Source organism: Bacillus rossius, chromosome 2 (assembly GCF_032445375.1).
Source record: "Bacillus rossius redtenbacheri isolate Brsri chromosome 2, Brsri_v3, whole genome shotgun sequence".
In the NCBI taxonomy this organism is placed as follows: Eukaryota; Metazoa; Arthropoda; class Insecta; order Phasmatodea; family Bacillidae; genus Bacillus; species Bacillus rossius.
In genome coordinates this window covers 9,547,555-9,575,015 of record NC_086331.1, presented here as the reverse complement: position 1 = coordinate 9,575,015, position 27,461 = coordinate 9,547,555, and the positions used below count along the sequence as shown (strand labels likewise).

The 27,461-nt window shown below is 37.8% G+C and overlaps 1 long non-coding RNA gene across 1 annotated transcript; it reads right to left on the bottom strand.

Annotated features, from left to right (window-relative positions):
• Window positions 1–3,268: 3,268 nt before the first annotated feature.
• On the bottom strand, window positions 3,269–21,929 carry LOC134529079 (uncharacterized). The gene is made up of 2 exons (XR_010074454.1): window positions 21,020–21,929; window positions 3,269–7,052 (listed from the first exon to the last, which is right to left on the bottom strand). It is a non-coding gene; the product is annotated as an uncharacterized LOC134529079 (long non-coding RNA).
• Between the last annotated feature and the right edge of the window lie 5,532 nt (window positions 21,930–27,461).

Here is a 27,461-nt window from a genome sequence, read left to right as displayed (position 1 = left end):
ATTGTTGGGCAACTCCAGAAATGAAATTTTGGATCTGAAAAATGAAATTTACCAAACCAAACAAAGTCCGAAAAAAAATAAATAAAAATCACATTATCAAGCAGCAAGAAATTCAACAGGGCACAAAAAAGGCGAACAGATGGCAAGGAATGTTGCTGCATCAGATGCCGGACGGCTGACCTACTTGCAACGAAGCGGAAGTACCATGACGTCAGTAACACCACGACCAACTCACAAAAACCACAGATGGCAGATGACCAGGGCTTTATAAATGGCTGTCTGATCATTCCTTTTTATTGAAAAGTTCACCCACAATAAATAGTCAACGACAAAGACAAGTCCTAAGGTCTATGAACAAATGATCAATCATCAAATTCTGTGGCTGGAGAAGCACCTTAATGCCCTCAGTCTGTCATGAGAGTGGCGTGTGAGTGGGATTTACTTTATAAAAATATTAAAGGCTTAAGAACCAAAGTGATTGAATTTAATATAGGGATGGAGTGAACAAATCTTGGATTTGATGGATTCGTCAAATCCTTCTGATTCAAGGATTCAAATGATTCAATGTAGGATTCATATCAAGATTTGTTTATAAATAAAATAATTTGGATTGCATAGCATTGAGGTTATGTTTGTACAAGCAAGCTTATGATTTGCATGTTCACAACGTACTACCTGAGAAATTATTTGAAGGTGTATTGAATGCGAAAAAACAAAACCCATATTTTTCCATCTTGAAAACTTGCTGTAAAAGTATTTCTCTTTCGGTAAATAATCACACATTAAAAGTGAATTGCAACCATAACATAGTTAGGGACCCTAAGAACTAGTGAAGTATGAAATGCAATGAAATTCTACAGTTTTCTCAAAGTTTCTAGATAAATCTGAACAGTGTGGAAACATAAAGTTTTACGCAAATCAAAACTTTTTCCAATGTACTGTTCGAAGTCATTTCTGAAATAATCACACGGTATGTCATAGATTTGTATCTTGAGAGACAAATTTTGTTTTCTTAACTGTATTGTCTCTATGAATTGATAGTATTGATGATATGATGAATGACAAACGTGCGTGGTAATGCATAATGTTACAGGTACAGCCTGTATTTTCACATTTTTGTTATTTAGTGAAACAGCAGGATGCTTTGTTTACAAGAGGGGCTACCATGTGTTTTGTATTCAGGGACGCAACCAGAGGGGGGCAGAAGGGGCTTATGCCCTGGGCGCCGCATTTGGTGGGTGCTTAACTGGCAGAGTAGTTTATATTATAGATATTTACTTGACTATCATAGTGTTAGAACACAAACAATTGTTGGAGGGTAGATGAACTGAATTATGTGTAGCGAATGATACATACATGTGTACAGTCAAACATTTAAAAATGGAATTTTTTTGTGTACCATACAACTTGTGAGGTATTAAAAATTAAATGATTGCAAATAAATCTATTTATTTACCATCTAAGTTAAATCACAAATATGTTTGGAATGGTGTAGTGGAATTAATATGTGGTAGCAATGTGAGGTGTTATTGGGAAAGGTTTTGGTTTGGTTGGTTTGGAAAGAAAAAAAGGGAGGGGCGCCAAAATGAGTTCTTGCCCCGGGTGAATACTAGTCTATTTACGTCTCTGTTTGTAATCATGCCTGGTTTTAGGCTACTAATTTAGGATGTGAGGTGACACTTTGAAATGATGTCATTTTTTAAGTGGAGAAAAATTTAGTTTCCCAGAAAATGTTTAAAAAATGAATAGGTAGTTTACACTTTGCATTTGAGTAATTTTAATGTTAAGTTAGGCCAAGTATTAAGAAATCATGGTATAGAAATATATTTAAAATTGTATTTAATGAAAGTTTTTGTTGGTTCCTTGGTTTACATTTGATTTAGTCGATTTTCTAACATCTAGAAACATACAAAAATTGTGTATATATTGCCCTGATTAAGCCAGATGATGGGAGTGGGTGTGCTGCTTATGTTTTAAATGAACATATTACTTAGGAATCTCAATACTAAAATGAAATAAAATAAAATGCTAATGAACTATAGATGATATCCTGGCTGACCTTTGATCCTGCAGTGTATTACAGTATATCCAAAATTCTAAGCATTCTTTTTTTAGTACTTACAATGTGTCTGCATTATTCAGCAGTAAGTTAAGTTACTTTCTTTGAATTTTATGAAGGTTATAGAAATGATCAATTGTAGATATAGACCTAATTTTTTAAGAGACTTTTGGCATCGTAAATGTAATTTAATTCTTTATTAGTTTTGTATTATGAGTGTATTTATTTTCGTATTTTTTGAACCATCTCGCAAAAAAACTTGCACAACATTTTTGGATATACAGGTTCCGATTTGGTAATATCAAATAAGGATTCAGGTATGGATTCACATTAGGTGAAAAACTGGATTTTCCCCATCCTTAATTTAATAACAATTTAGAAGTTTGTGATCACAATATAATTTGTCTTACTAAAACATAGTTTAATAATTATAGTATAAATTCACACTACTTCAACAACAATTATTGCATCTTTATAACTGACCGAGATCCCGCCCTCACAATGCTGGAAAGAAGAGGCGGTGTAATAATTGGAATCAATAAACATAAATTTAAAACTCTCTTACCAACCAATATCCTGGAATCAAAGCTGTTCGGCTTAAAATAAAAAAAAACCAAACAAAATTCTTAATATGTGGAAACATTTATATTACCCCAATACAACAAATACAGCTTATCTTTCCTACTTTGTAAATCTTAGAATTAATTTTGTGGATTATCAAGGTAATATTTTAATAAGGGCGGGGGGCAGGGGGGTTCAATGTGCCTGCCTGGTGTGGACTGGACATATATGCAGCATCCAGTATGCTTCTTACAGGTATCCGAGCCAAAGCACAGGCTTTGATTAACTTCATCACAGGACTGGGTTTATCCCAGTATAATTACGCTATTGTTTAAAATCACATTTTGGACCTTTGCTTTTCTGATTTAAAACAGTGTGTGTACATTCATTAAAGCACAGTATCCATTACTGAAAGCAGACTTGCCGCATCTGGCACTTAACGTCAACATTAAACTCAACACTAACCACACAAACATCCACTTGAAACATAGCTTGTTTCCTGGGTTCTGAGTTTAATCAAGGAAACCTCAGGTTTGGAACAGCATCTGTAAGTTGTGTTCCAGTGCTTGTCTTATTTTTTAAGCATCTGGTGATGTTGGCAGATAATATATTTGGCGATATGTCTAACATTTTGCACTGTAACTTATATTTTCTTTTTTTTTTTTGGCAGGCGAAACCTAACAGTTTGGAAGTTCTACTATACTTTCATCTGAAATGTGTATTCCACTACATTCCACCTCGCTGTATCAAGGAGATCAAGCATTTTAGATCTCTGACCTTGCGAGAGCAGGACGAAATGAAAATATTCATGGGTAAGTACAACTATTGTTTTAAAACCTTAAAAAAACTGTAAGTTAATGTCTTAGCTTTGATGTTGCCGGGGGTCGTCGGGGCGTTAGAGAGACGTTAAATAGAGAGGGCGTCACCGTGTCTAGGGGGCACGAACCCGGATGAGAAACTTAACTCTGGGCGTGACGTCGCCCGTGTGGGGAAATGACTCGACCCCCGTGCACTGCCTACAGAATAGTTGACCTGGACCCGCTCTCAGCGACGGGTACGCTATGTAGTAACAACGTGGGCTCTTAATGGCGTCCCTCACGCCAACCTGGAGTGCACACGTGGTTAAACGAAAAAAGACAAGTTCGATAACGCTGTGATTTATTGTAGACTACATGGTACAATTCCAGCTTAAGCGCATTACAGAAAGAACTTCAAATATGGTAAAACTGTTTAAAAGCCTTGCGGCGCGATCGGTTTACGGGCTGTCCGGCCACCACGTGGTCGGACGTTACGTTCGTGGTGATTTCGGAACTCCTTACGGATTACAAGGTAATCAATGAAACAGCCGACCCCCGAGGTAGGCTCCGAGGCTAGCGAAAATGATTACGGAGAATTACACAGAACATAATGACCGGGTCAGTATAGCGAAGTTGAAGTCCTCGGAGTGCAGAGCGCGTCCTACCTCGGGTGGTGATGCGAAGCGACTGGGGCGAGCGATGGCCGCCGGGGAGGCAGGACAATGGCGTTGCGCGCCAAGACGGATAGTACCGTTATTCCGAGCCGTATCACGCTGTGGCACATTTAATAAAACCAATTAAGTTACCAAACACCTCTTTACATTTTACCCTGGCGGTTCATGAACTGCAACCACGTAATAAATAAGTTAAACAAGAAAGAATTAAATAAAGTTACAGTAACTGGATGGCCTTCGGCAAGCCTGAGTCTATAGCGGCCCTTTAGCATTTCTGCCGAAAGGAAAACAAATGAAAAAGTATTATGCCCTGAACCTTACATACACAAGACTAGGGATAATTAAAGAAATACAATAATTATAATTAAATATAAATTAGCAGGGAACGAGGCACTGGCTCGACTCTGCCTCTTGCCGGGCGTTCACACACGCATACATCGGCCGCGGGATATTCGGAAGAAAGAGGGGTAGGAGGGTGGTAACATATCGGGCTCTAGGGGGCGTAGCCCTGGTCGACTTCAGTTTATAATGTTTAAGTACATGACACCACTCAACCTCAAGCCAAGAACAGTTGACAGGCCAATTAATGACGAATGTGAATTAAAAAAGGGTTGTAGTTCAATTGCTAATTTTGATATTAATATATATTTTTTTTCAAATACAACTCACTTTGCATACATTTAAACAGGAGATATTTGCTTCCGAAGTAAATTTGACATTGCTTTAAACTGAATGATATCAGATCACCATATTTTCATCTAGTTGCTTTACTGCATTCACTGTGGCACGTCATTCTGGGTTGGGATTCCCTTCTCTCTGTAGTGTAATGTTTCCTAGCAACTGGTATCTTAAAATATGCAGTTTAGTATCTACTTCAACATCCCTACTATAAGGGATACATTAGTTTTATTTCTCATTACTTTGTGTGTAAAGAGTGGATAAGGCACGAGTCTTAATTATGTGCAGTTTAATAATGAAATGTTCATATTTTTACAGGAATATATATATTATACATATACATAATATAACACTTGACAGGAAAGTATATATTTATTGGCAAGTAAATGTAAAACTATTCAAGTTTGTAAAATCATTTTTTTCAGGTTTGCTTCAATATCCAGTTAAATTTTTTGTAGGCTGCCTGACTGAACGAGTGGGTTGAAAGACTCTGCAGAGACAAGGAAGATTAATTAAACAATATTTAATATTTTTTGAATGATTTGCATGCTGATGCTTTTATAGTTATTTGAAAACTTCTGAATCTTCTGTAAGTTTTTTCAACAATCATCCATTTACTTGACCCCAATTAAAATGGTACAATGATTTATATTTCGCACAAATATTTCATTTGACAATGTGTGTTCAGCCAATGCTTATCTATGTAACCTCTTTTAGGGCCAAACCAACAAAGTTAACTATTCTCCACACAAATTGCAAACAAATGAGAAATAGCATAAATGCCCTAACTGATCCGTGAACAGACAAAGTCACAGAGGCATTGCAAGACACTTAATCAAAGGCAGGTTTCTCAAGGTTAGCAAAAACACAAGGGCAAAAAGTTTAATCAAATAAAAAGCATGATTCCAGGCATCCAGAATGCCAAATTAATCATAAAATAAATTACATTTTCTTTACAATAAATTACAAAATAAATCAAACGTAATATGAGATAGGCCAACATTAGCATAAGATTACTACAAGTTCAATCGAAGCTAAGAAGAAATAAACGTAATGTTTAATATAAAAAAATACATTATTGTAATAGTTAGGACCAAAAATATTTTAATAGCACCCAAATTTTAATCAATGGTTTTTTATAATAATACATTGAACCACTGCTTGTGCAAAATTCATAAACGATGTTAAATTTCAACAGTCAAACACTGCAGCTAAGGACACGCTACAGTTCTGTACTCGTCAGCTGCAAAGTTCACATGTGTAAAACTGCTCTATGTTTAACCAAATGCGTGGTGTCAGTTCCGTGGTAAGCTGCCCCACACTGGGCGGGTTGCTCGCTGCACTCTAGTAAACTGCAATAAAGTACAATTTCTAAAAGTAAACTGGGGTCATATGTTTATCCACAATATGCTCACCATAATATTCATTTACTACACAATGTCCTCATGTATGCCGTTAACAGTCTCCACGCGACGATTACTGATACTGAGCCGTGCACACATCCACCTTCGTGCAAACTTATTTCAAATCCTTTGGGCAATGACATGATCACAGGAATACCTTTATTATGTAGAGCATCTAATTCGCCAAGAGTAAATGCTACAAAGAGTTTGTAAGAGAGTGAATTTCAAAGGTGTAACACAAAAAGTTTTGCACAGAAATGTGTCATAATGTGCATCACATTAAGTATTATCGAAAAGCCTGAGCAAAATTTATGTCATGTAAATTCAATGAAAAAAACTCCAATGCAAAATAAGTGGGCTCATTATTACTACAAAGTTACCTACCAATAATAAGTCAAAGCTGTATGCACAATGATCATGCTCACAAAAAGAAAATTACATTAAATTCCAAGTCTAAATGTTTACCTACTGTTACAAGCAGGTAGCATTAGTTGATGCAACAGGTAGGGAGGTCAAAAATTGAAACTACCTAAAATTGTCCCCAAGCACATTCAACTTGGTCAAACAGAACACTATGATTATGCAGTAATTCAAGGTCAGGCGAAAGGCACACTATGCACAATTAATTCTAGACAATACAGCACAAAGGTTCATGTAAGTTAAAGACCTTACTTCGACTCACGCTGGCCATACAGGCTGCTGCTGCTGAAGTCCGGGAATCTGCAGGCTGGAAGACTCACAAGCCCCTCACGAAGATAGTGAGATGGTGCATGGTGCTGTATATCAGCCAGAACACACCAGCAGCCTTCATCAATGCTCCAACTGGGACTAGGTCGCGGCCCACAGCTGTTTCTCTCCCGCGCCGCGATACACATTTCAACTGTTCAATAGTACGGGTACCAAAATAAAAACGTACATTTTAATTAGTCTACAGTGCAAATTATCATCAACTTGGAAATCATAGCTTTAAAGAGTTTTTTATGGTATGAAAAAAATACAAATACCTAGTACTGTAAGAAATTGAACAGCTCAATACTCCATATACAAACATGAATAAATAGAGTAAAAATCAATGAGCAAAGATAAATAAAAGTAGTGACCAAACGAAAGCTTAACTCAATATATGCAAAATGGAAACGTATCACAAAGGCATTAGACCAAAAATTAAATATATAAAAATATTAAATGGAAGACATTAGCAACATGCCTCATGCAGTGTGTTCAGAAATTGCTGGACACCAATCTAATGGATGGCAGGGAATGCCAAAACAAACAATGTCTGGAAACACAACCCTGCAGAGTTTAAGTTACAGCTATAAATAGTAACATGCAATTTTACATTTTACTCATATCCAGGCAGCACTGCACCGGTTGAGACACTGCACAATCGTAGCGCAGTGACGTTCAGCAGGCAACATGCCAAGCGCAGACATTTAGAGTTAGCCACATGCACTAGCAACACGCAGTTATGGTATGAATCTCCCAGTTTCCGGCAGTCCCGATGGTAGGCTTATAAAGATAAATGGTATGACATATCAATCATTGAGTGTTATTGTAAGCATTTAGAGTAAGTAAAGAATATTTCTCTACACATTTTAGAACACATTATGTAAATGTTTTTACATAAATTAGTGGCGATTCACAGAGCAGGCTACTTTTCTTGGCAGCTGAAAGAAATTAGCAATTTAACCCTAGAAAGCTAAACTATCGTAGATTTCACGAGCATGTTTTGTTTTCATGTACCTTGCACCCCTTAATCGGCGTAAATGGACTCGCCGTCCAGTTCCGTGCCTCACTTGGCTGACCTCATTAGTTAGCGTTCATCTCGCTTCGCTGCCTGTTGTCAGTTCAGTGCGGCTGACAATCACTCATACATTTTACGATAGTTTAGCTTTTACGGTTGGATTTTATTATTTACTAATTTTACTTTTAGTGGTTTATTATCGACTGAAAAGTGATAATACTGTGTTCTAATTACGGGCGTTAGTAATAACTATGTTATAAAAATGAGTAAAAAGTGCACTGACAAAGACATTTTTAAATATCTTCAAGATAACGACAGTGATGACTCTGACTGCGCTCCTGGTTCAGATAATGAAGTCGATCATGTGGAATATGATGACGTTATAAGTACAGATGATTCCGATGCAGACCCACATTATCGCCCTGATTCAGAGCAAGATCTGTCAAGTTCGGAAGAAGAAGAACTGTCACCGCCAGTGAGAAAAAAAAAGACTTGTCAAGTAAATCCCATTGTGTCTCACCGACTTGCAGCAACGCAAACAGCTTCTGGTAGCGAATCTACCCCGAAACCTTCAGGGCATTATGCATCATCACAACCATCCACCAGTGGCACAACTACCCCGCAACATGCTGAAGCTACACCCGGACCTACAGGTGATCCACATTTAGTGGTTTTCAATAAAACTAGCCTGAGGGGTAAAAATGGACACCATTGGACTAACAGCTGTTCACAATAGAGCCTCGGTAGCGAGGAATGTCATTCATATTTCACGCGGATGCATTGGTATTGCTAAAGATAAACTAATGCCTGTGGAAGTTTTCAGGCATTTTTTCACTGATGAAACTAAAAATCAAATTGTTTATTCCACAAACATGAAAATTCTGGAAAAGAGTGCTAACTATACTGCACAAACTAAAACTGTTGGAGCAATGAACGATAGTGAGTTCGATGCTCTATTAGGGTTACTAATTCTTTCAGCAGCCAAAAAGGACAATCATTTACGGTCAAACGAGATGTTCAACCCAGAAATCAGTGGTGAGAGATACCATGCAACCATGAGCTGTGACCGATTTGATTTTGTAACGCCTCTCGTGCCTCAAAATTAAATTATTTTAAATTAATTAAAAAGAGCCTTGGAAACTTGCTGGGTAAGAATAATAAGTTTATTGACCAGAGGTGGCACGAGGTGGAGAACAAGACAATTTGGAACTCCCTGACACAAGCAACTGGGGAGCAGGTGGATCGTTTAAGGGAAGAAGGTATATCATAAATAAATTAACACTACACAAGTAGCTTGGTCTATAGGTTCCCTGTTTTATTTAAAAATGTAAATAATGAATTCTGTTTTCATTTGATTTGGCATTTATAAGTTTCCCAATTAATATATTAATTATATACTTAAGTTTTTCGAGAACGGGCCGGCCCTATATTAGTATAACAACACATACTCAACTTTAACAACAAACAATTACATAAAAATTTATAAGTATCACTTCAAAATTTGATTTGTCCAATTATTACATCGATGATTAGTTTTACTGATTCTACATATTCTTGAGGAAAGCACTGTTCGCTGGTAGGCTATTCATTCGATTAATGTAGTTCGTAGCTAGAAAGTGGGGGGGTGGGGGGATGTTGATTTTACATTACCACCCGACGTTATCGGGTCGCGGAAACATCTCTTCTAACGTGACCCGCAGTGGAGGTGCAGGACCACGAGCTGGGAGCAATTTGTCTCTCCAGCACTTCGACCCTGTCTGAAAACCAAGCCAAATTCAAAAAGAATTAGACTTGCTTCCAGACAGTCCTACACCGTCGGCGCAAAAGGCCAACAAACGGGATGTGGGGGAGAAGGCCGGATTACTCACCAAACAGGGTGTAGAGTTCGGAGCTCACTAGGTGTCTCGCGCCGACATCAGGATGCCGCGGAACGAGAAGACGCGGATGCGCGAACGAAGCCGAAAATTTAGAAAAAAAAAAATAAAAAATACTAAAACTTAAAAATTAGAGACATGACTTGAACTAATTACTACTACTGACCGACTACTGAACAAATGGGATCACATCCCTTAGAGCAACTGACTACATCTCTTCTGCATCCGAATTCGCAATTCCCGCGAAAAACCTCCTAGCGCAGAACGTCGAGAAGACGTGGTGAGTAGCTGCGATCAGGACTGAGTGCCACGAGGGCGGACAGAGCTCCTAATTAAAAACAGGCGCTAAAGCCCTAGGGAGGAGGGGGGAAGGTTCGGTTCTAAGCCGAAAATTTCCGAAGGAGTCCGAGGCGGGCGTGACAAGAACACGACATGCGCGCTCTCTACCGGACAGAAACGAAGGCAACGAACAATCGACTTCTACAGGCCGCGAGAAGAAAGCATAGTGCCTTATGGCACCGCGACGCTGCTTTCTAGCGGCGTAAGGGGGAACTACTTGAGGCGGTGAGCTGACTTGCCACCAGGTGTCATGAGGGTGAGCTCTGCACACTGGCGACCAGGCCCGCGGTTACTTTTTCCTCCGCTAGATGTCGGGGATGTGTCTGTCGGACCAGGGAGAAGGTTTTTGCATCAGGTCATCGTCCCGTCCGGTCACTGCTCCTAGCTTGATTTCTCAGAACTAAAGTGATGTGGAGAGAGAGAGGAGGGGGGGGTACAGAAAACGCCACTCTGCTGGGAACACAGCTCCACTGGATCCCCATGCGTGACGAGACATGCTACTCTCAGCAGCTCTCTGAGAAGTAGCCGCTTGCAGCCCAGAAGCTGCTCTATGCAGTTTTGGTCATGCAGGGAATTAAAATTACAAACTCGGGACGTGACTGCAGGCGAGAGAAATTTCAACCGGGCTGACCATGTCCACATTAGTCAGCAAAATATCAGATTGGCCCCCCTGGGAAGGGGCTTCGGTCCACTGGCACAAAGTTTAAATCCGTGGCGTACACCGGCCTAACAAAAAGTAAATCACCCCCATTAACAACCAGATAAATTAAAAAAATAAGAAACCCCAAAAAATTTTAAAATTATAGAAAAAATTAAAAAAGGTGACGAAATGCCTAATTTGCGGCACAATTTTTTTGCTAGAGTGCTTACGGTTTGATGATTCTGCAACTCGAGCCGATAGGATAAAAACTGACAATTTTGCTCCTGTGAGGAAAGTTTGGGACTTATTTGTTGCTGCGTGCCGAAGTTCTTACAAGCCTAGTTCTTTCTTGACTATTGACGAACAGTTACTTGCATTTCGTGGACGATGTAGTTTCCGAATGTACATTCCGAACAAACCAGATAAATACGGGCTGAAGATAGTTGTTATGTGTGATACTGCCACAAAATATATGGTTAATGCCCTTCCTTACACAGGTAAAACTTTAGACACAGAAGGTTTGCCTCAAGCTGAGTTTTTTGTGAAAGAGCTGTCAAGAACTTGTCATGGATCCAATCGCAACATAACAGTTGACAACTGGTTCACATCTGTTCCACTAGCAACCTCACTTTTAGGAAACCCATACAAACTTACGCTTGTAGGTACACTAAGAAGAGACAAGCGAGAAATTCCACCTGAAATGAAATACCCTAAGGGCAGAGCCATAGGGACAAGTATGTTTTGTTTCGATGGCCCAAAAACCATTGTTTCTTACAAAGTAAAAAATTCCAAAACTGTTTTGTTACTATCTACTTGCCACGAAAAGCATGTCATCGATAAAGTCTCCAAAAAACCTCAAATCATCGAGACCTACAATGTCACTAAAGGAGCAGTTGACTCCTTGGACCAGATGTGTCATCAAATGTCCTGTAGCCGCAAGACCAGACGATGGCCTTTGTGCGTGTTCTATGGCATGATGAACATTATCCTAGTAAATGCATATGTTGTTTACGTTACTAATGTTGTGAAAAGAGGTCAGTAACCAGTATCAAGAAGGAAATTTGCTATGTAAATCCACCACAGCCTTGTAGAGCCATGGCTTCAATGAGCGAATACAGTACCCAACTTTGACCTGCAAACTCCGGCAATCAATTGCAGATATCCTGAAAATTCCAGTTCCAGAAAGGGTCCATGACCTCCCTCAAAACCTTCCACGAACAATTTGCGGAATTTGCCCATCCGTCAAGAGGAGGATGACGTCGATCTACTGCTGCTACTGCAGGAAACCAATCTGCATAGAGCATCGCGGAAAGTGTTGTGTCAACTGTGTTGAGGACTTGTAAAATTTCAAATCTGACAGAAACATGTTTTGAATGATGTATTTTAACACAATGTTTTCAATAAAGTATGTACTTGTATTCAAAAGTATTTTGTTGTAATTTTTTTTATCATTCGTAGATTTTACGATAGTTTAGCTTTAATGTAACTTTTGATCAGTTTAGATTTCTAGGGTTAAGTCACATTAAAATTATCCTACAGTGGTGGTTTCTTCACACCAACTTAATTCAGTAGATCTATTTAATAATTTCTGCCAGCACTAAATGCAGACTTATTTCTAATCTTTCTCCAACATAAAATAACCAAGGATAAAATAACCATACACTTGATCAACTACAAAACCACAAATCATTTCAACATTTGGACCTAACACATGTTACCCATTTCACTCAATTACACTTATAAATGGGATCAGGGTCGCTACACAATTCTGAACATGAAATTCCCTGACTTTTCCAGGATTTCCAGTCCATAAAGAAAAATTTCCAGAACATTACATACGGTTGTAGTCGTACTTGATAACTTATTTTGGAAAGTTCATAAATGGCATTTTTTATTCAGCATATTTGCCACACTACCATATGATAATTGGTATAAAACATGCCCTTGCAGAATGTTCATCTTTTAGTATTAATTAGCTAAGTAATTTTGTTAATGAGTGGTTTAACTATATTCAATTATAGCTAAATTAGAACATATTAATTGTCATTAATGTACCAAAATGAGAATTTTTAATATTCAAATGTGTCGGCCCACAAATTAACTAATAAACAATTATAAAAATATTAAATTTAAAACGTACATACTTATAAATTTCAAAGAAATAAGGGTAAAGTTGCTATTTTGCATATTTAAAATAGCGTAGATGACATAGTTAAACATATAAAATGTTCATAGAATGTAAAGTATTTCTGACATTTAAAAATGGTGATAAATTTATTGACATGAACCCATACAAGAATATATACAAAAATTTGTGATAAGGCTTATGCAAATAGTGGTTTTTTTTTTTCACTTGAATCAAATATCACAATATTTACGAATATTGAATATTTTTCTAACACAATTTCTAACATACAGTAACTTTTTTTTTACACTTACAGAGTCCAAGAAAATTGATAAAAAAAAGTGAAATACAAAAGAGTAATATACATGGAATCATTATAAAGATATTGTTAGTCCGGAAGAACAGTGACACAACTCAAAAAAACCGGATTTTGTGTTATGCATTGAAACACATTCCTAATCATTCATACTTTTCGCGAGAAAAACGTCACAAAACTACATGCAGTAACCGCTCACCAGATGGCAGTAGTGTCACCTTTCTTTTGAGCAGATGAGTTTCAGGCAGGGCAAGAAGAGCGTCACATTTCAGTGTGAGTCACGACGTTCACAGAGTAAGACTGTTTTTTAAACAGGAGGAACGACATATCTCAAAAAGGTGCTATGCAGGAGTTGTGATTTGTTCAAGAAGAGTGACACTTTGATTTGTGTCACTGTTCGTTGAAAGTGAGTAAAAATATTACACTATATTAAATAAAGTATACTGCTAATTAGAGATGTGTCTGTTTATGTGATTGAATTTCCTTACGGTTTCTGCATCTATTAAGACGGTTTTTGTATGTATTAAGAAGTTGTCACTGTTCCTGAAAATTTTACATTATTTGTCTCCCGGAATCACTGGTTTAATTGGTTCTGCAAACATAAACTCAATTATAAATTAAGATCTTGAATGGAATAACTTTTTAAATATATGTAGATTTTTTTTAGCGATCCGTTTTCAATTTCTATCTTGTTCGAATCTCTCTTTCATATTTTATAATTTAGAATTATTGCAATGACTATGTTGAGTTAAGCTCATTAAAACCTACTTAAGAACAAATTATAATCCTGCATTTTTAATTGTGTCAGTCCGATAACATTACTAAACTGATATTATCCAATTATTAAATGAAATATATTAAAATATTATAATAAAGTTAAAATGTTCAGAAAAAAGCTATGTTCCCAATGATGCGTAGCTATTGTAATTTTTGTTTTATGGTGATGAGTGTGAGCCTAGATTGTATGTTCATTCATCAATTGTAACAATGGCATTTCATGATTGTGTTAAGATATTTCTATCAAAATTAGCATACTGTAGACTCTCAATGATATGCTTGACACTAAATTTGAATGTTTATTTCAGATAACAATGTCCAGTAACAGTTGCTGTGATTTAATACTCAGACTTTGCAAAGAGCGTGATAATGACAAAGAAGAGGAAAGAGCTACATCAGGCCGTTTTTGTATGTGGCACATCGCTAGAAACAAAAAAGGTGATATACAAGAAAGCATGTCCGCTGTTAATACGACTGATAAACATCCTGAAAAAACTTATGAGGCCAAAAATACAAACTTTGGTACGTAATTATTTTTGTTATGTTTTAACTATAATTATTGACAGTAATTTATAATCAATAAAATAAAAAAAATTTGTACATTTTTTTTCAGACAATATTCGAAGGGACAGTGTGTGTAACCCTCCAGCAAATGCTTCTGGCCACAATGAATTTTCCAGCAGTGATTCTGTATCAGACTTGTCAAGTGATGACAGTGTGGCTGATCCAGACTACAATGCCTTAGATCCTACAGACTCTACATTTGACAAAGCATCGAATATTAAATCACTACAAATAAAGGGATCTGAAAATGCTGAACCCAGTACATCAACAAGTGGAAAAGCTACATCAAGGTGTGTTTTGAGACCCAGCGAAAATATGCAGAGGGGTAGAAAAAGGTTACGTAATCCAGACGAGTGGCAAAAGAATCGAGCTAAAAGGGCGAGAAATACTGGTGAAAGTTATACATCATTTTCTAACAGCCAAAAGGTTGTTGCAGGCAGAGAATTACAACCACCATGCAACGAAAAATGCAGACTAAAATGTTTTAGTAAGTTCACTGAAGATCAGTGTAGGAATATTTTCAATGATTACTGGGGCTTGAAGGACTTGCAAAGGCAACGTGAATTCCTGTTGGCTAGTATGTCAGAGGTAAAACCGAAATATCAGTACCTCAAAGCGGACAGTAACAGGCGTTCTAATAATGCATTTTATTTTGTTACTGAGGGTAAGCGAACTCGTGTTTGTAAGCATTTTTTCAAGTCGGCTCTTTGCATTAATGACAGGCCAATAAGAACAGTTCAGCAGAAGAAAAATACTTCAACAGGCAACATTCTCTCCTTGGATATGAGAGGAAAACACGGGAATCACCATAAAGTGGACGAGAACATCAAGGAAAGTGTGAGAGATCACATAAATACCATCCCTTGCATACCAAGCCATTATTGCCGTGCTGTGACAAACAAGAAGTATATAGAAGGAAACAAAACGATTGCGGAACTACATAGGGACTATGAACAACTGTGCAAAGAGACTAGCCAGCCCTCTGCTAATTATGTCATGTATTCCCGAATATTCTGCGAAGAGTTCAACTTATCATTCTTTGTTCCTAAGAAGGATCAGTGCGAACAGTGCCTTGCTTATTCTAATGCTAATGAAGAGGAAACAGCTGAATTACAGTGTAGTTATGATACTTACATTGAAGAAACCAAGCTATCCCGAGAAGAAAAGGAAAATGATAAGTCCAACTCCAACGCCATAGAATCTGTGTTCGATCTTCAAGCAATGCAAATGGACAAGCCTCCTCATTTTATTATGTGTCAAAATTGAGTGTTTTCAACTTCACTGTGTACAATTTGAAAACTAACCAAGTTGAATTCTATGTATGGCACGAGGGAGAGGCTAAAAGAGGAGTAAATGAAATAGGTTCCCTTGTTCTACTGTATCTCGAAAGTACGAAAACAGATCATACGAACGGAATTGATGTGATTTTCTATTCCGACAACTGCGCTGGGCAACAAAAAAACCGTTTCTTGATAGCTACGTACATGTATGCAATGATACAAAGTATAACACATAAGTTTCTCATAACCGGACACAGTCATAATGAAGGGGACGGTGCTCATTCGGTGATAGAGAGACACATCACTCGAGCCCTAAAGTCAGGGCCAATTTATGTTCCTGAACAATACGTGTCCCTTATACGATGCGCAAAGAAAACCGGAAAGCCCTGCAGAGTGCATGAAATCTGCCATGAAGACATAAATGATATGAAAGCTTTATCAGCTGAACTTGGTCTTCGGATAATAAAAAATACTGATGGAGAACAATTCAAGATTTCGGAAGTTAAAGTGCTCAAGGTGAAGAAGGATCAGTTTGGAAAACTCTTCTACAAGACTTCCTATGAAGAAAGTGAATTCAAACAAGTTGATGTTTTGCAGCCTAGAAGAGATAATAAACTTAGCCAGGTGTCAAACATTCCGTTGCAGAAAGTGTACCAAAGAAAACAAGGGATTTCCGAAAAGAAAAAAGATGGTCTATTGTCTCTGTTGAGGAAAAAATGTATTCCAAATTGCTATGCGACATTTTATACTAATTTGTAAATGAAGTGTCTCAATTTGTATAACAAAATAATAATTAGTAATATTTTTTGGTCTGCAGTCTGATTTGATAGTGTGGAATTTCTGAAAGTGTTTTATTAAAACTTAATTCTTAGTTTCTAGATAAAACTGTTCTTGGCATACTTTTACTTTAATTAGAAGGGAAAATAAATGTATTAGAGTATAATTCATTGTGTATGCTACTTGAAAGTTTTGATTATAGATGTGTAACTGTTAATTGTTAATTTTTGTAATTCAAAACTGTCAGCTTATGTAGTTTGAAAATGTGTAGTTAGATAATAATAATAATGTCTGCAATCAGTACATAATATTTCAAAGCCTAATAAAGCAATTTAAGTTTAAATTTCTATTAAAACATTCTTTGTGGCATATTTTTTTATTTTGCATACATTACTTAACTCAAAAACTTAACAATACCTATTGCAAGAAAAGTGTCATAAGTCAAAATAATGTTTTAAAATATTATTTTAAAAAGTATATAAACAGTTCTTCTGAAAATATCCGACTGTAAACTAAATACAAGATATGAAATTCATAATAGGGCTTGTTATAGAAAACCTACCGTTCCAAAATTCTGAGAGAAAACATATCAAAATTAGGTAAAATTTTCAATTTTGTTTCCTGAAAAACTTACTTTTTTGAGTTGTGTCACTGTACTGAGGGTACCAGACCTGCAACTCTAGGTTCCGCTTGCCAGTACCATGGTTCCTCGATGATAGCTGATATAATTATCACTTAAAGTTGCAAAGCAATAAATACAAATACTATTTAACACCTAAGAATATTTGAAGGTACAGTACTAGATGTAACGAATAAAGAAAGGCACCAGACTCGCTATAGCTGTTTGCACACACGTCTGAACTCGATCGCGATTTCCGATGAACTCATCACAGGCATGTTATTACTGACGAGGACCGAGCTCAATAATGAATCGTTTGTGATCGTCTGCAAAAATGTAACTGACATCAGTCATTTTGGAATATTTTACAGCTATTTAAATTTATTCAAAGCGAAAACATTTAATTAGTTTTAATTTAAATTTATCTGTTTTTAGTTCAAAATTTTTATTTTACACACAGTGGATTGTTAACATATTTTATTTTCTGTCCAGGCACATTTGCAGAATTTCATTGTTTGAATTAGAACCACTTTGCCCCTTTGTTGCTTTCAAATTCTTTCCTTTTGTTAGTGGGGTTGATAGGTTTAGTGATTTTTAGTTTTTGTTTTAGGGGGGGGGGGGGGATAAATGCCCAACCCTGTATTTGCCACTGTTTTGTATGTATAGTTCATCTCATTATGTTAAAAATTCTATACAAAATACTTTATATTTAATGCAGTCTTACTCCTCGACCCACAAACATGTTTTAAACAACACTTTAATGGCATGCCTAAGTCCTTTTTCACTGATGCTACATTACTTCCATGCTCCAGTAAAATCACAGATCCATCTAGCCTCCCACAGCGTACCACTCGGCAGACTACACCAGCAGTCTTCACCGATCGTAAGCATTATCGGAACAAAATCAGATGATACTGAAACCACTGGCCAGTGAAATATGTAAATTTCATAACCCACTGAATATACGCTATTGTTTCAATCATTGGGTGAATATAGAGGTAGAGCTCAGGTGATGCTGTGTAATACCAAATTTTCATGGCCTACATAATAAAGCCAACATAATGTGTAAACAAATTCATTTCTTTATTTTTTTAAGCATGTAACAAATGTGCATATTAATTTGGTGGTCACTATCCCAAACTTTCACACCTCATGACATCTGAACATGGAATTGCTTGAGCTTCCAGCCATGTGCTGGTAATGAACGAGGTTGTTGAACTGTAACTATTTAAATTCTTTCAATACTGTAGTGCTATGACATCCTGAAACTGGTCATATATTCTCTTAGAGAAATTTTTTTTTGGGGGGGAGGGGTGGGGGAGTTAAGGAAGTTCGGGAGTAATTTTGTTAACAGGCTATCTCAAAAAAACGTACTCACTCGGAAGTTTCAATAAATTGAGTGTTAATTAACATTTAGTAAATACAGAGGCATTTGTGATTGTGTTGGGAAGAGGGGAAGGGAATATTAAAAATATATAATTCCCACCAACAAATGGAAAGAATTTGAAAGCAAACAGCAGGCAAACAATTAGTAGTATCCCCCGCCAATTAAATTATGCATAAGCTCCTGCTTATAATAAACAAAATGTCCATAAATCATAACATAAATCACTACTTTTGTTTAATCATTAAATGTTCATTCTGCGAGTGTGCCCTGGATTTACACAAAAAAAGAGTAGGCGGTAGCAACACAATTCTTGCCAGGGATAAACGTGTTCAGCCCCGCAGGTTCCACAATCCTTTCTTCCTACAACTGACTTAAATTCATTCACAGTGTCAGGGATGGATCTAAACTTTTATTCGCCCAGGGAAGAAATTGTGTTTAGTGCCCACCACCCTCCCCAACAGCAATAAACACACCATGCATATTTTTATTTTAGCATATTTGTAGCCTACATTATATGTAAAATGTTAAGTTTAATTTTATCCAACCCCATATGATTATTGACAATGAGTAAAATCAAAATAGTATATTTTGTATGGTTATATTTTTCTATTCACCATTTATTTCACACTTTTTGTAGTCTACACAAAATATGTCGACCATCATGCACCCCCATCACAACCCTATATGCATCACTGCACAGTGTAAGTTTTCCATGCCTCATTCGTCCGGCTTCATGACCTGCCCCACACGACCTGGTTCAGATGCAGGTTGCTTAAATAGAAACATAATTTTGTAATTACACTATTCTGATAATGGCTACATTAATCAATCTTAGGCTGAATCATGCCCCAGGCCTCATATAAACTATTAAAATATCTCAGACATTTGCAGCTTTGCCAGCTCATGGCCGCCAGTACTGAAGAAACCTTCAATCCTTCATAATGCTGTTTTAATTAATTATGGTCAAGGACTTTAAGTGCCTGCACCATGTTTGCACCCACGAGGCAAGTTAGTAATTTCCAGCTTAGTCAGGTTTTATCGTTTTGATGTATAACAGCTTTCTTGTAAGGGAAGGACAATGGATTCCTGGGGTTTTTTAAGCTAGTTTTCCCCAGTATCCGCCCTTCCTCTCGTTCGTGGTGCTCGGTTCCTTTTCTTGACTGTATCCCTGATCTAACACTGGAAGAAACAAGAGGTTTGGGACAGTGTTCGTGGTGTCTTTGTGTGCGTCTGTTTTTCGGTTTGTGTGTATGTTCTTTCATCTGTAAGCGCCCAGGCGCCTTCCTGTACAAAGCAAATAAAAAGCATTTAAAATTCAATTCAATTCAATTCAATTCAATTGATTCAAAAACATTTTAATTTATATGGGCTGAGGACTTTCAGTGCCTGTACCCTTTCATGCCCACATTGCAAGGTAATAATTTCTGGCTTTGGTAGCCTTCAGTGTTCTGATGTATAACAGTTATTTTTGAGGAGTAATCAATCTCTGTAAACACCCTTACCACTTTAGCCTTTTTGCCCAAAATAGCCACGGTCAATACCATTGTCTGTGTCGCACTCTGTACCAACATGAAACGAGCCTCCACTCGCATAGCAAAAACTGGCCATGTCAGAGGAAGACTGTGTTCGAGCATATGACATCTGAATAAATCACTCCGACCTGAGTACCAGTAAATTTTTATTCCATCTGAATTAGTAACCAACCCCTTGGGGATACTCTGTTGAGTCAATGGTACACTAATGTTCACAGCCACATGGTGACATCGCGCCCAGATTCTGCAATAGTCATTGACACCCCTGTCAAGTAGTACACAGGTCTGCTCTTTTTTTTTGTAATTGGCACCCATAACCCCGATACCAGTAGATATCAGGAGACATCAGCACATTTCGCAAATAGATTACATTTCTGCTTATTATGTTGCCCCTTGATGCTCCACTACCACAAATTATCGCTTGTTGTGCAAGGCTATTAGCTGTATCCGAATACATAGGGATGCGTCCACAGCAAATACATCCCTTAGCAAATGCAGCCACAATGTAAAGGAGCATTTCTAATGGATGGATAGTATCCGAATACTTCTACTGCTACCACCACCTGTTGACAATTGGTCGTACTAATGTACACATAGCCATTGCAGAGTCGTGATAATTTTGAATATTCAGCAAAGGGTAAATAACAATTATAATTATATATATATATATATATATATATATATATATATATATAATATAAAGTGGTTATAAATGTTAGCAATCAAAATAAAAAAGTTTGTTACGAATAAAATATATTAAAAATGCTTAAAATGAGCATTAAATACAACTATCAGTTTAAAGTTCGGCTTTCGGTAATTTTTATTACCGCTTTCATTTCTCTCTAGGTATTTAAGTTATCACTTATCACTTACCTACACTTATAACGTTTTAAACCAATCTTATGCCACAAAACTTAAAACAAATTAAAACACGAATCCGAAGCTAATGAATGTATAGACGCGTTAGTGATTGCGAATGTCGTATCAGGTATCACTAGAAACCTCGATTCCGAGGAGGGGTGAAGGCCGGCATCCCTGGGAAGCCATCTTTTCACAGAAGAGAGCCAAACTCCCGACTGTGCATGTTCGTTTTTTTTTTTTGTTCATTGTAACTCACGATAACTAATGGTCAATTAGGTTAGGTTAGCTACATTACAAATACTTTTAAACATTGTGGACGGTTGATTTGGTTAGGATAGCTACATTAAAGATACTGTGAAATCATGTAAACGGTTTCCTAGCCCTGGATAGCTACATATTAAAAAGTTATTTGCTAAGCAACCATAAAATGATTTTACAGTATTTTTAATGTAGCTATACTTACCTAATATAACCAACCATCCACAATATTTTAAATAATTTATAATGTAGCTAACCTATCCTAATCGACCGCAAAATTTAATGCCACACCGGTTTATACAATGAGATAGAACGGAAAAAAAAAGCGAGCATGAACTTCGGGGAACGTCTGGTGTGGCTCTCTCGTTTGTGAAATGAAGGCTTCCCGGCTAGAGGTGGGTCGAAAAGTATCAACCTGATACTTTGTCACTGATACGCGCCTGTATCAGGATCGGCAAACGAGTACACTTGAAAAGTATCAGAGACTTTAGTATCAGTTCAGAATTCACCTGGAACAACACCACGGCCAATGAGCGCAGTACCCGATCGCAGATGACGGTCACTTGGGCGGAGCTTGTGAAAGGGGAGGGAGCAGGAACGACGAATAAGGGATAAAGAAGGGAAATAATGTAGGGGAGGAAGCGCAGGGGAAGGCGTTGAAGCCTTGAAGGAGAGGCGCAAAGCGATATTGTTACAAGCAGGAAGCTAAGTCGAATATTAAATTAGACACATTCTTCAAAGAGGCTTGCAGAACACAAAACCAATGCAACAATTAACCTTCAAACCAATCTTGTAGAATCAGACTCTGAATAAAGACTAACGTACATGATGCAGTTTTATAAAAACATTTACCGGTTTAAAGAATGCAGTGATGGTGTTTGTTTTGTCATGTATATATTTGTAGGTTTTTTTATGATATGTGCTGGTCCAAGAATTTATACAGCCATTTTGCTGCAGTGTAATTTTCTTGTATTGGTTGTATTTAACAGTTTTCAGTCTTGTAAGGTAATTAATTGTTTTATATTAAAACCAGTTATGTTTATATTTTTGATTTAGTACGCAAACATTTTCAACGATAGCATTTTAGACGCATCTGGGTTTTTTACCCATGTGTCTGGGTTTTTATTAGGTTATCTAGGTTTTTCATGAATATCAGAGTGGCAGCCCTGGTTACAAGTCGTTTTGTTTATTGTCCTACTTCAAAGTATGCTCAGTGCGCAGTGCGTGCACCGTCTCGTTCAATAATAAAACTAATGAAATTTTAATATTAAAAAGTACATTAATACAAGATATAATATTTATATTTGTGCACCTAACAGCTATGAAAATGCAAATAAATTCTTAGTTGACACTAATAACAGATGTAATCAACATATGGACTTTTTTTTTTCGATAACAATTAGTAACTAGTGTTTTTATACATTAAAAATTCACAATTTTATCAAAAATAAAAAATAAAAAAACAGATAGGTACATTAGTGAGCATACTATATCAATGTTTACGTTTCAAATGTTTCTTCAGATTAGTCGATGATTTATAACTCAGTTTTTGTTTACACAAATTACAATTAGCAAACTCATTATTTTCCGTGAAAAAATTCCACACAAATGAAGTCTTTTTCGTGCACTTATCCATTCCTTATTTCACTATAAAAATACTAACTACAAAGCATGACAGCCCGCAACATGGTGATACACGGCCAGGACGAACTGCAGGAATGTTGAACTGATTGATACTGGTTGTATCAGGCGTGCATGAGAGTATCAGAGGTAGAGAATTACCAGGCGTGATAAATAATGTATCAGATTCTCCTTCCGGTCGCACGGTCTGCGTACGCGGAGCTTTGTTTCCTCCTGGGACCGTCTGATACAGAAGTATCAGAGACTTGTAGCATGTTACAATGCTGTATCAGTATCAGGTTGTGACAGATACCGAAAATTGCTGTAACAACCCACCTCTATTCCCGGCATCCCTTGAGAGAATTCAGAGCAACGCAGAGATAGCCGCGTCCACTGATGCACTTTTAGTGGTTCCATGAAGCTAGTATTCGGATACAGCCATAATTTAATTTCGTGAAAACTGCTTCCCTGGGAGTGATCCCACAATACTGCCTTTTTTCGTTAGTTTCAAAGTGCATAGCATTAAAAAAATGTATTCCATGATAAAACTTTAACATATTAGTTTAAAAAAATAAAAACATAATTGTAGTAACACTTTTTTTTTTAATGAAGAATAATGATATTAGTAATCATGCATCCATGTAGGTACCTAAGCGAGATTTCCTTTATTAAAAAAAAGAGTTCGTTGTTTACTAGCAAGTAGTATCTGATATCTTATTGAAAATGTGTTCTAGAATTTTAATCATTAAGTGCACATAACTCCCTAATAATTACTTGTTACAAAGGCCATATTCAGCACCCCTACAAAATGGGAGCAAAAGCCATGTTATTCCGAGCACTTAAAGAAACACTCCAACCCCTCACATTGAAATGTGATATCTATAGGGAATGTACAGGTCAGTCTCCGCCGATAGATTGCAGTATTGTTATATATTGCCTTTTTGTCTCCAGCACATTATGATGTAGATATAGGCTGGTGCAAATTTGCTTGTTGTGTGTGATGTGCTATGTGGAACAATATCCTAAATATTGTATATAAGTTTATTGTGTTTTGTATGTCTCATGTCCAAGTAGAAGATTAATGTTTATGGAACTATGATAATCATCTAAAATCAGAGGAGTCATTATACTATATTTTACGATCATTAATCTATGTAGTTTAACAATAATATTAATGACTTTCATTTCTTTGTAAATAACTTTATGACTGCATTAAATTAACCCCTTCTGGAGTTCAATTCTAAAATGCACACTGGTAGTAGGTTTAAGGTGGGAGCGATGCCAGGTTCTCCCGCCTGTGGGTTGTGTGGACATTGTAGGATTATCAAATACTAACGACAGCAAAGTATCATTTTACAAGCTCACAAGGCACGAGGCTATGTCCAGTACAGCTAATGCCTACTTGTGGTTTCATTTGCCCATGTCATCCATTTGGTCTGTGATTGTAGCCTTGTGCATAGGAGCTTGGAAATTGACGATCGGTGGTCGTGAGCGACGAGGAACAGTTGAACTTCCGCCTGTAGCTTGTCTTTTGTCTTTGAGAATGTCTTTATATGGCCCTTAGTTGGGATAACCCATCATATATATATATATATATATATATATATATATATATGGTTTTAGAGTCATATATTATTTTTGTAAACAAATTTAGTTCAGAACAACAACAAAAAAGTTTATTTTCTTAAATTTTCATTTTCAAGATGCGCAATTATTTATTTTCTGTTTTCCCGCCACTTTTGCCATTAGTTGAGACTGGTGATGATGTTAGGGCGTCAACTAGCTTCTCTTATGGCCCTGTGAACTAGTCCTTAGGTCGAGCAGGGAAGTTACCTCAGGGCAGGGGCTCAACAACTAAATTTCCAAAGGGGGGGCAATATATCTTTTTATAAAAATCCTCGATCCCCCTATTGAAGCGGGGGGGGGGGGGGGGGGGGGGTTCGGGGGTCTTCCCCCGGGAAAATTTGTATTTCAAGGTGGAAAATGGTGTTATTTTAGCAGTTTTATTTAAAAATTGATTAAACAGCACTTTCTTTGCCCCTGTTTGCCCCCACTTCAGGGTTTCAGAGGGGTGGGGGGGGAGGCAAAATACCCTTGCCCCCCCTGTTGTTGCGCCCCTGCCTCAGGGCATGACTTCATCAAGAGGTTGGCAGATGGAAGGTGATGGACTAACAGAGGTACCCCTGGCTGTTTTAACCACTAGGGATGCTATGCTAGGTTGCTATTGCTTATGTGAAACAAAATATGGCAATTCTGATCAGACTGTTTTTATTGATACACATGTATGGTGCTGATGCTTACTTGACTTGTGTTATAAGGAGTATTGATTCTAATAGTATGTAGCCCAAGGAATGAATTTTTTTTTTAAAACTGTCCATCTTCACTTGTAAAAAATGCATTATTAAAAAATAAATCTGTGCAATTTTCGACTGATAAGGTTGAATTTTTCTTGATGGGCTAGTTTGGAAACATAGTAATAAAACGACAAGGGAATTTAGGTTTATTTTAACTTAAAATATTTATTATATAATCGTAAAATAACACGCAATTAGTTATTCATCGAGATTATCTACAGCAATAATTTAATTTATTTATTATGTATTATGTTTTAGATATTCTGCCGAGTCATATTTTTTTTATGTTTTAATTTATTTCTTTGTTTAATTTATTAGGCTGTATGAAAAAGTTGTAAGCAGCTTTTTTTCCCCAGCAATACAAAGAAACAGCAGACCTTCAGATTGTTGAAGTTTCCATCATAAACTTAAATTATAAGTGAATAAAAACAGCTAGCATTTTTTTCAAACAAAGCGTGCAGTTCCTATGAATTGTTCGTATATACATCAATAATATATGGACTTTCACTTCCTTATGAATATGTTTCAGTTAGAAAGTTGACGTCGTACCGACCATGGCCTTTAAGCCCGTGCTCCGCACCGCCAGTACCGTATCCCGTTTTCGGAGCGCGCCCCTTGCCCAGCCGGATTGAGTCAGGCGAGCGCCTCGGGCGTGACCCCAATAGACAACAAACCAAATTAACAGTCACCGCGGCCACTGGCCTTAATTGAAATGCCCGTGAATGTTGGAATAGGAGAAGTCCCTCTAAAACAATTCACAGTGGGACAACATGGTAGTAAATTTACAGTCGCCAACTTGATGTCACATTTTAAATAATTAAATACATTAAAACTATTGTTAAGCCTTAAGCACCCAATTACCAGGTGCTACATTTTAATTGGGCACCTGGAACTGACGTCGTCCGACCGACGACCATCCCTAAGCCCGACCTGCACCCGCCAGTATACTCTCCCGCTAACGGAACGCACCCCTGGCCGTGGCCCAACCGAGTCGAGCGAGCCACCGAGCCGAACGGCCAAACCAGACATTATTATTATAAAGCACACTAAATCCGATTGGACTAGAGACGAACCACACCCATTCCCCCTCAAACAATTAATTACGAATTTTGCGACCTTAAAGTCTCTTCCAGACGCAGTCATTTAGTTTTTAACGTAATGAGGTCAAGCTTGGCGCAGCAGGGGCCGACGCGCCACCGGACGCCATGCCAGTTCGGCAGTTCAACTCGACTCGCGGACCGGGACGGACCTACGTCCCACGGAGAGACCACAACCATTGTCTTCATCGCAAGTAACGTCCGGTAAATATAGTCATTTAGCATAAACCAAACCTTTTTCTATTCACCTCTCCGTGCGTGCCCGGTCCGTTTTTTACGGTTCAGGACCTAATCCGACCGCGTAAACGTAAAGACGCCCCGCACCACACCTGGTGCGCAGGGTCGCTCTTCAGCATACGGCACGGGCCGCCTCCCGCAAACCACAGAACTTTTCTTAAGGCCACGCGCCTTCGCGCTGACCACAAACCCGCAAGGGAAACTTCGCCAAGTTTAGTGGCGGTGCGTGTACCACCCCAGTGGGCACGGCACCCGCGTAGAAACAATCGCTTACGGGACTGGCCGACTCCAGTCACCCACAAACTCTGTGTGCCACATCAATTGTGCGCGCCTAATTTTCATTAAGTGTACTTTGTTGACGTAACTTTGCGCCACGTCATTTGTGCGCGCCTAATTTTCATTAAGTGTACTTTGTTAACGTAACTTTGCGCCACGTCATTTGTGCGCGCCTAATTTTCATTAAGTGTACTTTGTTAACGTAACTTTGCGCCACGTCATTTGTGCGCGCCTAATTTTCATTAAGTGTACTTTGTTAATGTAACTTTGCGCCACGTAATCTGTGCGCGCCTCTCATGCATTAAGTGTACTTTGCCTGCATACTGTTACCCGAGTAACCAGTGCCACGAAACATTGAACATGTACCGGCCTGCACCTCGCAACGGACAAGTAGCCCTCAGGGGCATGTCTGTGCTCAGTAATTGTATGGTGTGACGTCAACCCCTTGAATAAAGGCACGTCGCTACTACGGCAATCCCACACATTCTTCTTTAACGTAATTTCCCAGGCAATACCGCCGACGGTTCTAGCGGACCACGCTGGGGCAACGAACCACGACCCCCCCCCCCCATTGGTTAGACACCGAGCTAGCCTGGCGCCCTCCCAGAACAT